Raw genomic sequence first — 13667 nt, forward strand, 5'->3', positions numbered from 1 at the left:
ATGTTTTACAATCGTTGTAAAAGTGTGACTAATAAGAAGTAGAAGATATATGAGAGAAGGAAAAGGTACTTCACATTCGGAACGTGAATAAAATATAGATCTCTGCGAAGGCAGATAGTACTTACTTCCTCATATGAACTACCAAAGAAATTGGAAAAACCAAAGATTGTCTTTACATTCCAATTTTAAGGAATTTAATTCCGTCACTATAGTAGAGATGGATGAATGTTTTGTTTGACAAAACATTGTTCTTTATTAATCAATGATTGGATTATAGTAATCTAATTGATTGTCTCTATAGTAGAGATGATATGGTAGTGTTAACTGTTTAGAATATAACGATGCTTAAAACCCAAAAGGTTGCAAGGTAGTGACTAATCTCAACTAAATTGTGATACCTCTAAATCATAAATTACGAGTTGGTCAAAGATGGATGCTTTGGATCGTTAGATCCGGATCCAATACCTTCTTGTTAACATTGTATAGAGGTGAAATGTTCGAATCTTTATTCTTTTGGAAAGAAGAAAGAATCACAAAGTTGTTAAGGTTAATTCACTTAGATGTTAGTGGCACTTGTCCACAACATAATACTACTCATGTTATATGACATTCACCGAAGATCACTCTCGGTTGGACTATAGTTTATTTTGAATAAACACAAATCCGAATACTTTGCAAAATGTTTCAAAGAATTCAAGTAATGTAAGTTGATGAGTAAGACGTCTAAAGTATTTACCTCCTTAGATTTGATCCAAGATAAGGTAACACTTTAGAACAGTTTCCTTGAAAGATATCAAGGAAAGAAGCATCATAAGATAATAAATTTCTCCATTAAGGAGAAGAACGAACTTAAATAAGATTTAGTTCGTTGGATGTTATCTATTACCCATATATAGGATATATACTTCTAAAAACAATATGATTGTCAATTAGAAGATCTTCCAAATTTTTCATAACTCCATAAGATGTAGTTGGAAAGAAAGACAAATCTTAAGCATGTTAAGATTTGGGGTTGTGAGCTAATAAGCAATATTTGTTTGATAACAATCTTGTGGGATATCCTTAAATTAACTTTTGGATATCGCTTCTATAAACCAACTAACAAATGTTGTTTTGTTGGGTAGTTCATTGTAATCCTACAATGTGATTTGCCTAAGAGCAAATGAACGAGAGATAGAACTCAAAGAATGGGTTCTTTGAGAGACAAGAAAGTAATCAACAAATATAAACAACCTAGTTCCTATACCAAAAGCTCCAAGGTAGTCAAGAAGGATTTATAAACCGTCTCAGTTGAATGGTTTGAACTTTATGACTATGTCATAGAGTTGCACCTCTTAATTCGAAGAAATAAGAATGAAAATCCTTATGACTACTTTGAGTGTATATATGATATATACTCAAGGAAATGGTAAAGTACCATTTGACCCGAAATAATGAAACCTTCATAAGCTAATTGGTAGCTTAAGGTAACTACAATCAAAAGGATGGTTGACTTTGAAGAAACCATTTTTGACGTAGTCTTGGTTTCAATTAATTCGAAGATAGCTAGCTACAACTAAATGGTGATTCAATGTTTGGACATAATATGGGTTTCATAAACCATTATTAAGATAGTCTTGATAATATATGTCTAAAACTATAAATCACAAGACATATAAGTTGTAGAGATCCAACCATCATGAATCTTAGCAAGCTAGTGGGAGCTATAAGCATCTTATGAGAAAAGAATCAAATCGTTTGATTTCTCATAAAGATGTAAATGAATCTTTTGTTTACTAGGTTTACAAAAGGTTAGTGGGAGTTAATCATGTTCCTAAAATTCAAATATATATGATATATTAATTTTGGAAATGAAAAGAATACTTCTTCATTAAAGTTATGACTTTAAAACATTATATGAAGATAGAATGTATATGGGAGTTAATCATGTTCCTAAAATTTAAATATATATGATATATTAATTTTGGAAATGAAAAGATTACTTCTTCGTTAAAGTTATGACTTTGAAACATTATATGAAGATAGAATGTATATGGGAGACATAGTCTATATACATGGGATGTAAATCTATAATGATAGATTTTAGGATATAATTGGATTATATCAATCCCTAATAATAGACAAGAGATGCTAGGAAGTTTCTCATATAATGATAAACTTCAATTAGAAGGATGATTCTAGTGAGACTAGCAAGTTGCCCTTCTCAAAGGGAACGTACCCTTTGACTCCCAAAGAAATCATGCGTAAATAGAATCCTTTATGCATACACATAAAGGGGATTTATGTATTTCATATTGTATGAAAAACATTGATATGAGTTGTACCTAGAACGGTACAAGACGATATCAGTGAAAGCCCAGGATCAGAACCATGGCAACTGTCAAGTGAATCCTTAAGTATTTAAGAAATACTAAAGGATAGATTCCTCAAAGAATGAGGAAGAATTAGAGTAATGTAAAGGAAGCGTAAATGTATTAGATTATGAATCTAATCCATCATTGGATGTTTCTTCATTATGAATGAAGAGATAATCAGATATCTCTTTATTATGACTAAAGAGATATTTGGATGGAAACATTAAAGTAATGACTTTAGTGTGTTCCATTATGAATGCAAAATATATTGCCATATAGAAGTTTACAACAATGTTGTTTGGATGGGAAAGTTCATTTATGAACTCTCTATTCGGTTCCAACCAGAAAGTGTATCTAGTGTACTGACACTATGACACTAATGGGGCGATAGCTCAAGTCAGGGAATCAAGGTCTCATCAAGGTCCGAACTCAAATGAGAGACTGAACCACATGATTGAGAATCATGTATAATGGTGACGTCGTTATTCTCAAGGTTGCTTCTATGGATAACATATAGATATCCATTGTCTAGGCCTACTATTCAGCCATTTATGAAATGACTACAGAAGAGGTATCATAACTGATGACCAAGCTGATTGGCTCTAGTGCAAGTGGGAGATTGTTGGAAATGTGCCCTAAAACCAATCATATGATGATACTTTACGGACATTTCACATGTTAAACTAATCTAGTTTAAATATAAAGGGCAAAGATTATTGTTTGAGCCGTCTCATATAAATGTTATATGCTTAAACGATAAAGTCCAAGGAATATGTGATTGGGAGAATGCAATCTTAAGAAGTTAGATTCATGAGACCATTCTTTCGTAGACACATCCTAAACGTTCTTGATCATAGGATTGCCAATTGGGCATTGACAATCCGTTAAGATCAGTACGTGCTGTGTCTTCTCTCAGGGAGAGTGACTAGTCTCGAGTCATTGGTGTGTGTGACATCAAGACAAGTACGTAGGTGCTCAATAGAGAATGAGTTCACTGAACACGATCAACGAAGAGTTCTCATATTCATGTCACATGAGAACTCATGGTTAGGATAATGCAAAGTAGTCCTTTGACCTGAGGCATCACAGTTGTCTTGTGGTTAAGTCCTTGATCTTTGATTATGTCAAAGTCACTCCATTTGGAGGGTGTCCAAGGCATCGTTGGGGTTAAGCCACTTAGCCATGGAGACAAGTGAATGTGCAACAAGGGATCTCTAACCTTCAAACGGTTTGAGGGAGAATACTTCATGATATGATTTGGAATCTCTGGCCAGATTATGAATGAGATTTAGGAAGTCGTTCCAAATCACATTCAAGGTAATCATATAAGCACACGAATCACATTGGATAGTAGACATGAATAAATAAACTATCAAACCAAACAATGTGGTCAAGAGTATTGTATTAGAGAAAGACCGTATTGCATTTGTAATCCTAAACTGAATAGGTTCTCCACCTCTTCTGATTAGCTTGGGTAACCATGATATACTGCTAGGTGTCACTCATGGTTTGTGAAAGCCCTAAACGTGTATAATCACTAAAGGGAGAATTGAAAGTAAGTTTCAATTCACAATCGATGTGAAATGGTTTTAATCGCCCACTGCCTCGCTAAAAGGAACCTAATGGATCGTACACCGTGTAAGGTGAAGATTGAAGAAACAATGGAGATGAGTAAGAATAATTAAATGGTTTAATTATTTATGGCAAGGATTAATTAATATGTTAATTAATAAAACGAATAAGTTCGTTAAAGACCTCGGGATAGTTTTGGACCTTAAAGCCCAATGGGCTTCGAACGTCAAGCCCATTGACTTAAGTTGTATGACAATTTAATGAATAAAGATTCACAAAGGCCCAAAAGCCCAAATTCCCTATATGGCCGGCCATGTTAGAGAGAATGGCCTTTTGGTTCTTTAGGTCACTTATTTGAAGTGACTATATAAAGGACTTTATAGCCTAAATTCATTAAGGGTTTCTTTTGGAGAAAATTGGTGAGAACTTGTCTCTCATTTTCTCTCTAGGAGGCCGGCCCCCTTGGAGGGTGCATCTAGCAATCCCACTACTCCAAGGTCACTCATTTCTTCTCCAATCTCTCCTTGGTGTGAAGACTTAGAGGTTCTCAATTTTGGGAACTTGGAGAAACCTTTTCATTCATCCAAATCCATAGATTTTAGATGTAAGGAATGAAGGCCCTCTCTTTGGGTGATTAGCCTTTGCTTATGCAAAGAGGAATCTACAAAGGTAAATTTCAACTCACTTTGATTTTGAGTTGAGTCTTGGTTCACCAATCTACTAGGCTTTGAATTTCATGGTTAATGTTTTGTTTTTGAATGCATGCAAGCATGATTCCGCCTTTTAATTGTTAAATGCATGCTATAGATGTTATTCAAATGAACATGTTTTTCACAAAATCATCCTTCAGATTACAGACAAGCTTTATCCAAGGAAATCTGGCTCTCGAAGTTCGGAGAACGATGCCTCTTCGGTTTTCGAACAAGCAATCTTGTCGGGGATCTGGCTCTCGAGATTCGGAGAACGGTGCCTTTTCGATTTTTAAGAAAGTAATCCTGTTAGGAGTCTGGCTCTTGAGATTCAGAGAGCGGTGTCTCTTCGATTTTTGGGAAAGTAATCCTGTTGGGAGTCTAGCTCTCGAGATTCGGAGGGCGGTGCCTCTTCGATTTTTGAGCAAGTAATAATGTTATTCATTTACCTTTCTTGGTCATAGCAATATAGTGGGAGCTGCAAGCTTCACATGTTTTAACTTTGTCAGAGCACTTTGAAAAAATGGTCTGTGGTATTTAGAAAGCTAATGTTGCGTGTGAAGATTGCAGACAAGCTTTATCCAAGGAAATCTGGCTCTCGAAGTTCGGAGAGCGGTGCCTTTTTGATTTTCGAACAAGCAATCCTGTCGGGGATCTGGCTCTCGAGATTCATAGAACGGTGCCTCTTCGATTTTTGAGAAAGCAATCATGTTGGGAATCTAACTCTTGAGATTCGGAGAGCAGTGTCTCTTCAATTTTTGAGAAAGTAATCCTGTTAGGAGTCTGGCTCTTAAGATTCGGAGAGTGGTTCCTTTTCAATTTTTGAGCAAGCAATCTTGTTAGGAGTGTTTTCTCGAATGTGAGTAAAGGTTGGGTATTTTTGCCAGTTTTCCTTGCCACGGAGCACGGAGGTTGACACACATTGGGACTTTTTAGTTATCAAGTAGTGGTGCTGTTCCTTTACCCTTGTGGGTAATAGTAGGGTAGCTGGACCTTCAAAATTTATGTGTCTAAACTTTGTCAGAGATCTTTGGCAAAGTTATCTGTGGTACCCGATGAGCTGCTATTGCGTGTGGAAAGTGGTGCATTTTCGGAATCCGGAAAGTGGTACCTTTTCAATTTTTGAACCAACGGCCCTGTTTTATAAAGGCACCAATTGTGTGCAAAAAGTACATTAAGAGTGTTGTTGCTTGTAGGAATTTCCCCCTTACTTTAGAGATTTATTGCACCTCATTTCTCCTTCATCATTTCTAAGAATGTCTGGCCCATCCGACCGTCGTTTTGACTTGAACTTTGGTGGAGAGGCAGCCATGCCTTCTCAAGACAACATTTGGCACCCATCTTTCTTATCCTTTACTGGTCCTCTTACCGTTGGGGACTCTGTGATGAAGAATGATATGACTGCTGCGGTGGTGGCCAGGAACCTTCTCACTCCCAAAGATAACATACTATTTTCCAAACGGTCTGATGAGTTGGCTGTTAAGGATTCTCTGGCTCTCAGTGTTCAGTGTGCAGGTTCTGTGTCTAATATGGCCCAAAGCCTATTTGCTTGAACCCGCCAAGTTGAATCATTGGCGGCTGAAGTGATAAGTCTCAAACAGGAGATCAGAGGGCTCAAACATGAGAATAAACATATGCACAGGCTCGCACATGACTATGCTACAAACATGAAGAGGAAGCTCGACCAGCTGTAAGAATCTAATGGTCAGATTTTACTTCATCATCAGAGGTTTGTAGGTTTGTTCCAAAGGTATTTATTGCCTTCGTCTTCTGGGGCTGTACCATTTAATGAAGCTCCAAATGATCAACCTTCAGTGCCTCCTCTTTCTAGGGTTCTGCCTAGTATTGAGGCTCTGAATAATCACCCTCTGGTGCCTCCTCTTTCTAGGGCTCTGCCGACTGCTGAGACTTCTTCTAAGCAACCTTTGTAAAGGCTCCCTCTTGTTTGTTTATTTTGATTCATGTATATGTACATATTTGTAACTTATCAGAGATATCAATAAACAAGATTTGCTTCATTTCAACATATTGTGTTAAATACACCAAGGCCTTCTTCACTAAGTTCTTTGAATTTTTTCTTTTGTTGAAGCTTGTATGTTGAAACTTTGTGAGTGAAGCATGTAGGTTGAGGTAGTGCTCCCTTAATTTCCTAAGTGAGGAAAACTTCTCGGTTGGAGACTTGAAAAAATCCAACTCACTAAGTGGTCGTGAAACTTCCGAGTATCAAGGTGCAGGAGCATATGGTAGAAGTCTCCTAAGTCTCCGGTCGAGGGAGTTGACGAAGGAGGTATCTTGCTAGTAGCCAAGTTTCCAAAGTAACAAAACTTCACCATTTTCCTTTCTAATTGGTAGCCCAAAACTCCTCCTTCATATATATTTGTTATGAAAGTTGTTAGGCCCAAAGAAAATGAGGCCTAGGTAATTTTTTTTTAATTTTTGGTTTTTTTTTTTTTTGAATTTTCGAATTTTCGAATTTCCGAATTTCCGAATTTTTTAATTTTTGAATTTCCGAAAATATATATATATATATATATATATATATATATTTAAGCTTTGTAGGTGAAGCTTTGAGGTTGAAGCTTTGTTGGGTACCATGAATTGATTTTGCTTCACACTATCTTGATCAAGATAGTGTGAAGCTTTTGTAGGTGAAGCTTTTGTGGGTGAAGCTTTTGTGGTGGGTGAAGCTTTTGTTGGTGAAACTTTTATGGGTCAAGCTTTTGTGGGTCAAGCTTTTGTAAGTGAAACTTTTGTGGGTCAAACTTTTGTGTTGAAGCTTTGTAGGTGAAGCTTTGGAGTTGAAGCTTTGTAGGTGAAGCTTTTGTAGGTAAGGCTTTGGAGTTGAAGCTTTGTAGTTGAAGCTTTGGAGTTGAAGCTTTTATTGGGTACCATGAATTGATTTTGCTTCACACTATCTTGATCAAGATAGTGTGACGCTTTTGAGAATTTGTGGTTGTCCTCCATTAATGAAGCTTTTGTTGGTGAAGCTTTGTTGGGTACCATGAATTGATTTTGCTTCACACTATCTTGATCAAGATAGTATGAAGTTTTTGAGAATTTGTAGTTGTCCTCTATTGATGAAGCTTTTGTTGGTGAAGCTTTTGTGGTGAAACTTTGTTGAATTTCCCAATTTCCTTTCTTCTTCTTTTTTTGGGAAAATTAGAAATTTGTTGAATTTCCCTATTTCTTTTTTTTTCTTTTTTTTTTGGGAAAATTAGAAATTTGAAAATGTAGGAGAGACAACATATACAAATTTTGCTTTCACACTGTTGAGCAAGAGATTTTGATGCAAGCCACACCTTGTAGTAGTCGAAGGTTTGGATGAACCATATAAATTGAATTTGCTTCGAACAGTCTTGATCAAGAGTGTGTGAAACTTTCTACGAGTTGTAATTGCTCTTCATTGATGAAGCTTTTGTTGGCACCATAAATTGGTTTTGCTTCACATTGTCTTGATCAAGAGTGTGTGAAGCTTTTGAGATTTGTGGTTGCCCTCTATTGATGAAGCTCTTGTTGGCACCATAAATTGGTTTTGCTTCACACTGTCTTGATTAAGAGTGTGTGAAGCTTTTGAGAATTGTGGTTGCCCTCCATTGATGAAACTCTTGTTGGCACGATAAATTGGTTTTGCTTCACACTGTCTTGATCAAGAGTGTGTGAAGCTTTTGAGAATTGTGGTTGCCCTCCATTGATGAAGCTCTTGTTGGCACCATAAATTGGTTTTGCTTCACACTGTCTTGATCAAGAGTGTGTGAAGCTTTTGAGAATTGTGGTTGAACTCCTTTGATGAAGCTCTTGTTGGCACCATAAATTGGTTTTGCTTCACACTGTCTTGATTAAGAGTGTGTGAAGCTTTCTACGAGTTGTAGTTTACAGAGGGGAAATGTTTGAAGCAGATGCAAGAGAGCTGAATAGCTTGATCTTCATATGCCATGCACTGAAGTTGCTGTTGGCTTGCAATAAGACTTTGTTGGTGACTATAACTCTTGTTGGGCATAAGTGCTCCCCTAGTTGAGTTGTCAAGCTTGAGGGTTTTTGATTATTTGTGAATGCTAGGAGTTCACATGTACAAGTTGTACCACTCATCTTCTGGTAAGTGGAATGAATGGTGAGTTGCTTTCATCACTTGGTTGATGGTACAAATGTGAGTTCCTTCTTCCCTTGGTTGGTGGCATGAATGGCAAGTTGCCAAATGATATTAGAGTACGGGTTATACATTTCATCACCCGGTTGGTGGCATGAAGGAGAGTACAAGTTGTACATTTCATCACCCGGTTGGTGGCATGAAGGTAAGTTCCTTCTTCACCTGGTTGGTGGCATGAGTGGCAAGTTGCCAAATGATATTAGAGTACGGGTTGTACATTTCATCACCTGGTTGGTGGCATGAAAGAGAGTACAGGTTGTACATTTCATCACCTGGTTGGTGGCATGAATGGCAAGTTGCCAAATGATATTAGAGTACGGGTTGTACATTTCATCACCTGGTTGGTGGCATGAAGGAAAGTACGAGTTGTACATTTCATCACCTGGTTGGTGGTATAAAGATGAGTTCCTTCTTCACCTGGTTGGTGGCATGAGTGGCAAGTTGCCAAATGATATTAGAGTACGGGTTGCACATTTCATCACCTGGTTGTTGGCATGAAGGAGAGTACGGTTTGTACGTTTCATCACCGGTTGGTGGCATGAAAATGAGTTCCTTCTTCACATTTCATCACCTGGTTGGTGAGAATAAGGGCAAGGTGTCTAGGCACATTATAGCAAGTGTCGAATGACACAAAATATGTTGAACCCTTTCAAAGCACAGTTGGCTTATGTATGAATGTGTTGGAATGTATGATCGAACGAATATACTGTGAAGCTGTTCGTTTATTTGTATAGTCTTGTTGACATATACTTAGACTTTGTTTCATGTTAGAAGCATTCATGTTAAAGCTTTGAACCCGAGTGTTTCATTACTAGGAATGTAAGAGAATTAGGATCAAGTTGTCTAAATCACCTCTTTATTGAATTCATGCCAAATAGTCTTCATTACATAGGATGCCGAACGGCTGAAGCTTAACACTTGTACAATGTGAGTTTACTTGTAATAGTACTTCAAGTGATCAGCGTTCCATTGATGGCCAAGGGTCTTGCCATCAGAGCTTCTAAGCTTGTAGGAGCCAGGGCGATTGATGCCAACAACTTCAAACGGTCCATCCCAGTTTGGACTAAGTGTTCCTTCACTCAGGACTCTGTCGCAGATTAATCTTTTCTTCAATACCCAGTCCCTCACTTTGAAAGAATGACGTTTGACCCTTGAGTCATAATAGTTAAAGATGCGCTGCTTGTAGGCGACATTTCTCAAGTGAGCCTGGTTTTTGTGTTCCTCGACTAGATCTAAGTTGAGGGTAAGTTGTTTGTCATTTTCGCTTTGCACGTAGTTTTGGACTCGGAACGTTGCTTGCTCAAGCTCAACTGGGACAACTGCCTCTGTACCAAAGGCAAATGAGAATGGGGTTTCTCCTGTTGATGTTCGATACGAAGTGCGGTATGACCAAAGAACTTGGGGTACAAATTCTGGCCAACAACCTTTAGCCTTGTCCAAGTTGGTTTTTAAAGTTCGCTTGATTATTTTGTTAATGGCTTCAACTTGTCCATTAGACTGGGGATGAGCTGGAAAGGCAAAACATAAGATGATGTTGAACTTAGAACAGAACATCCTGAACTTATTGTAGTCGAACTATCACCCGTTGTCAGTGACTATCGCATTGGGAATGCCGAATCTGCAAAGGATGTTCTTCCATACGAAGTATTCTATTTTTGCCTTAGTAATGGTTGCCAAGGGTTCTACTTCGGCCCATTTTATGAAGTAGTCAACTGCAATGATTGCATAGCGAACCTTGCCCTTCCCTGCAGGCATTGGGCCGATCAAATCAAGTCCCCATTGGGCGAAGGGCCAAGGGCTAATCATAGGAGTGAGCGGCTCGGGAGAGTAGTGAGGAATAGTTACGTAGCGTTGACACTTATCACATGAGCGGTATATTCTGATGGCATCTTGGTGGAGTGTTGGCCAGTAATATCCTTGGCGAAAAGCCTTGTGTGCTAGGGATCGAGATCCAGCATGATCTCCGCAGACTGCTTCATGTATTTCCCGAATGACAGTTTTTGCCTCTGCGGGCGTAAAGCATCTTAGGTATGGTAGGTTAAAACCCCGCTTGTAGAGTTGGTCATTAATGATCAAGTAACGGGTAGCCTTGTATCGAATCTGCTTAGCTTGGACTTTGTCATTTAGAAGGGTGCCATGAGCAAGGAATCTATAAATTGGGGCAATTCAACTATTTCCTTGTTGTAAGTTGCACACTTCCGCAGCCATGGTGCTTAGTGTTGCCAACAATTCGACCTGAATTTTTCTCCCAATCTTGTCTTCCACCGCTGAGGCAAGGCGAGCCAAAGCATATGCATGACTATTTGCCGCTCGAGGAATTTGGGTGATCTGGTAGTGGAGGTGCTTGAGCAACAATGTGTTTGTGCCAGATATGCTGCCATGGAGCTATCCTTAGCGTCAAAGTTGTTGGTGACCTGGTTAACCACCAATTAGGAGTCACTGAAGATATAAATTCGTTTAACCCCAAGGTGTTTGGCCAAACGTAAGCCTGCTAAGAGGGCTTCATATTCGGCCTTATTGTTCGATGCCTTGAATTTGAAACGAAGAGCATACTCCATCGCCACTTTGTCAAGGGTCGTAAAGACTAATCCTACTCCACAACCCTGTTAGTTGGACGAGCCATCAACATATAGACTCCATGCTGGGGCTGTTGGTTCTATTTTATGAGCTTCCGAGGGTAATGAAACTACTTTTTTAGGAGTAAAAACAATGTCAACAGGATATGTGAAGTCAGCGATGAAGTCTGCCACTGCTCGGCCCTTCTCAGCTGGCTTTGGTTGGTAGGAGATGTCAAACTCACCCAATGCTATCGCCCATTTGATCATTCACCCGGAAGTGTTAGGACTTTGGAGTATCTGTCGAAGAGGATGATTGGTAAGCACGATGATGGAGTGTGCTTGGAAGTAAGGATGAAGTTTTCGAGCAGACATAACCAATGCTAGAGCCAATTTCTCAATGTTGGCGTATCGTGTCTCCTCATCTTGTAAGGCCTTGCTAGCGTAGTAGACAGACCGTTCGACATTACCATCATTTCAAATGAGAATGGAACTTACTGCTGAAGCTGATACCGGCAGATAGATAATGAGAGTGTCCCCAACCTCAGGTTTGAAGAGCGAAGAGGCTTTACTCATGTAATCTTTGAGGTTTTTGAATGCCTCAACACACTCATCAGTCCATGTAATGTACTTCTTACTTCCCTTAGGTGCTTTGAAGAAAGGAGCACACCTTTCGGTGGCCTTAGAGATGAACCTAGTTAAGGCTGCCACCTTGCCAGTAAGGCTTTGGATGTCTTTTGAAGTTACAGGTTCCTTCATGTCAAGTATTGCTTTAATCTTCTCAGGATTAGCCTCAATGCCTCGTTGGCTTATCATGAAGCCTAAGAATTTGCCAAAGCCTACGCCGAAGGCACATTTGTTGGGGTTCAACCTTAGTCAATACCTCTTCAGAATGGTGAAAGTTTCAGATAGGTTGGTGATGTGTTGGTCAGCATGTTTGCTCTTGACTAGCATATCATCAACGTAAACTTCCATGCTCTTCCCAATCTGTTCGGCGAACATTGAATTGACTAGTCTCTAATAAGTCGTTCCTGCAGTCTTTAGGCTGAAGGGCATGACTTTATAGCAATATAGTCCCCTGTCAGTAGTGAAGGTTGTGTGTTCTGATAGGAGCATATTTATGCGCCTTAGTTAGTTAGTTCTTATGCATTTATGTTGTGTTTTCTTAGTTAAGTTAGTCTTTTAAGCTATTTTCATGTGTTTTCAGGTTTTAGAGACAAAGTGAGCAAAAGGATGCAATTTGGAGCATTTTGGAGCAAAATTGGGCTAAAATGGAGTTCATGCACATGAAGCACAAGGGATGGACGAATTTGAGGAATTGGTGAAGATAGGAAGGCGTTTCAAAGTTGAAGAATTGAAGATACAAAGTTTCTTAGTTGAAGAAGGAAATGACTTGAATGAAGGATTCCTAAATGAATTGAGATTCCTAATCACTAAAGGAGTCCTAATTGAAGATGGATTCCTAGATATATGAAGTTTCCTACTCAAGCAAGGTTTCCTACATGAAGAAGAAGAATTAAAGCCAAAGAATCAACTCAAGAGAAGGATCTTATCCAAAACCTCATCCATAACCTTATCTTAGCTTATCTTATCCAAACAAACCTTATCCTATCTTATCTTATCCTAATCCTAAATTATCCACATTCCAGCCACTTAGGAGGGTTTCTAACTAGATTAGGATGCTTAAAATGGGATTTCTAGAAGACCTAATCCTTTCCTACAAAGGTGCCACACCTTATCCCTTGTTTTTCTAGAAATCAGCCACAAAATAACCTTTCTAGAAGGCCTTATCCCTTCTCCTACAAAAGTGACGCCCCAAACCTTTCTAGGACTCCTAGAAACCTGATTATTCCTTTCCCCCTTGGTTTCTAAAAGCCTTAGCCTTTTCCTTCAAGGATTGTGTGTTATTATCCTATACAAATTAGGTTTTTAAATCCTTTTCCTTTGCTACATAGGGGCTGCGAATTTCAGCCTATAAATACCACCCTTTGCTGCACCATTTAGTCACCATCCTCTACCATATTTTCACTACACCATTCACCCAAACATACCTTGTGTGCCGTGAGTTTGCAAGGAGAAGAAGGAAGACAACTTGGAGCCGTGCATGCCATTCAAGGAGCTTGGATTGTGGAGCGTTTCTAGGTGTTTTCTATCTTTGTTTTAATGTTTAAATTTATTTATCTTTGTTTATTTGCGAGTATGAGGAACTAAACCCCCCTTGGCTAGGGGAGGATTCGAAACCATGATTATGCTTGCTATATGATTTGATTACTTTTAATTGCGTTTCATAAGTTGTGATTTCAATTTGCTTATCTATGTGAATTAAAACTTATTCTTGTATGTTGATTGAGGG

This window comes from Malus sylvestris, chromosome 13, assembly GCF_916048215.2.
Source record: "Malus sylvestris chromosome 13, drMalSylv7.2, whole genome shotgun sequence".
Classification (NCBI taxonomy): Eukaryota; Viridiplantae; Streptophyta; class Magnoliopsida; order Rosales; family Rosaceae; genus Malus; species Malus sylvestris.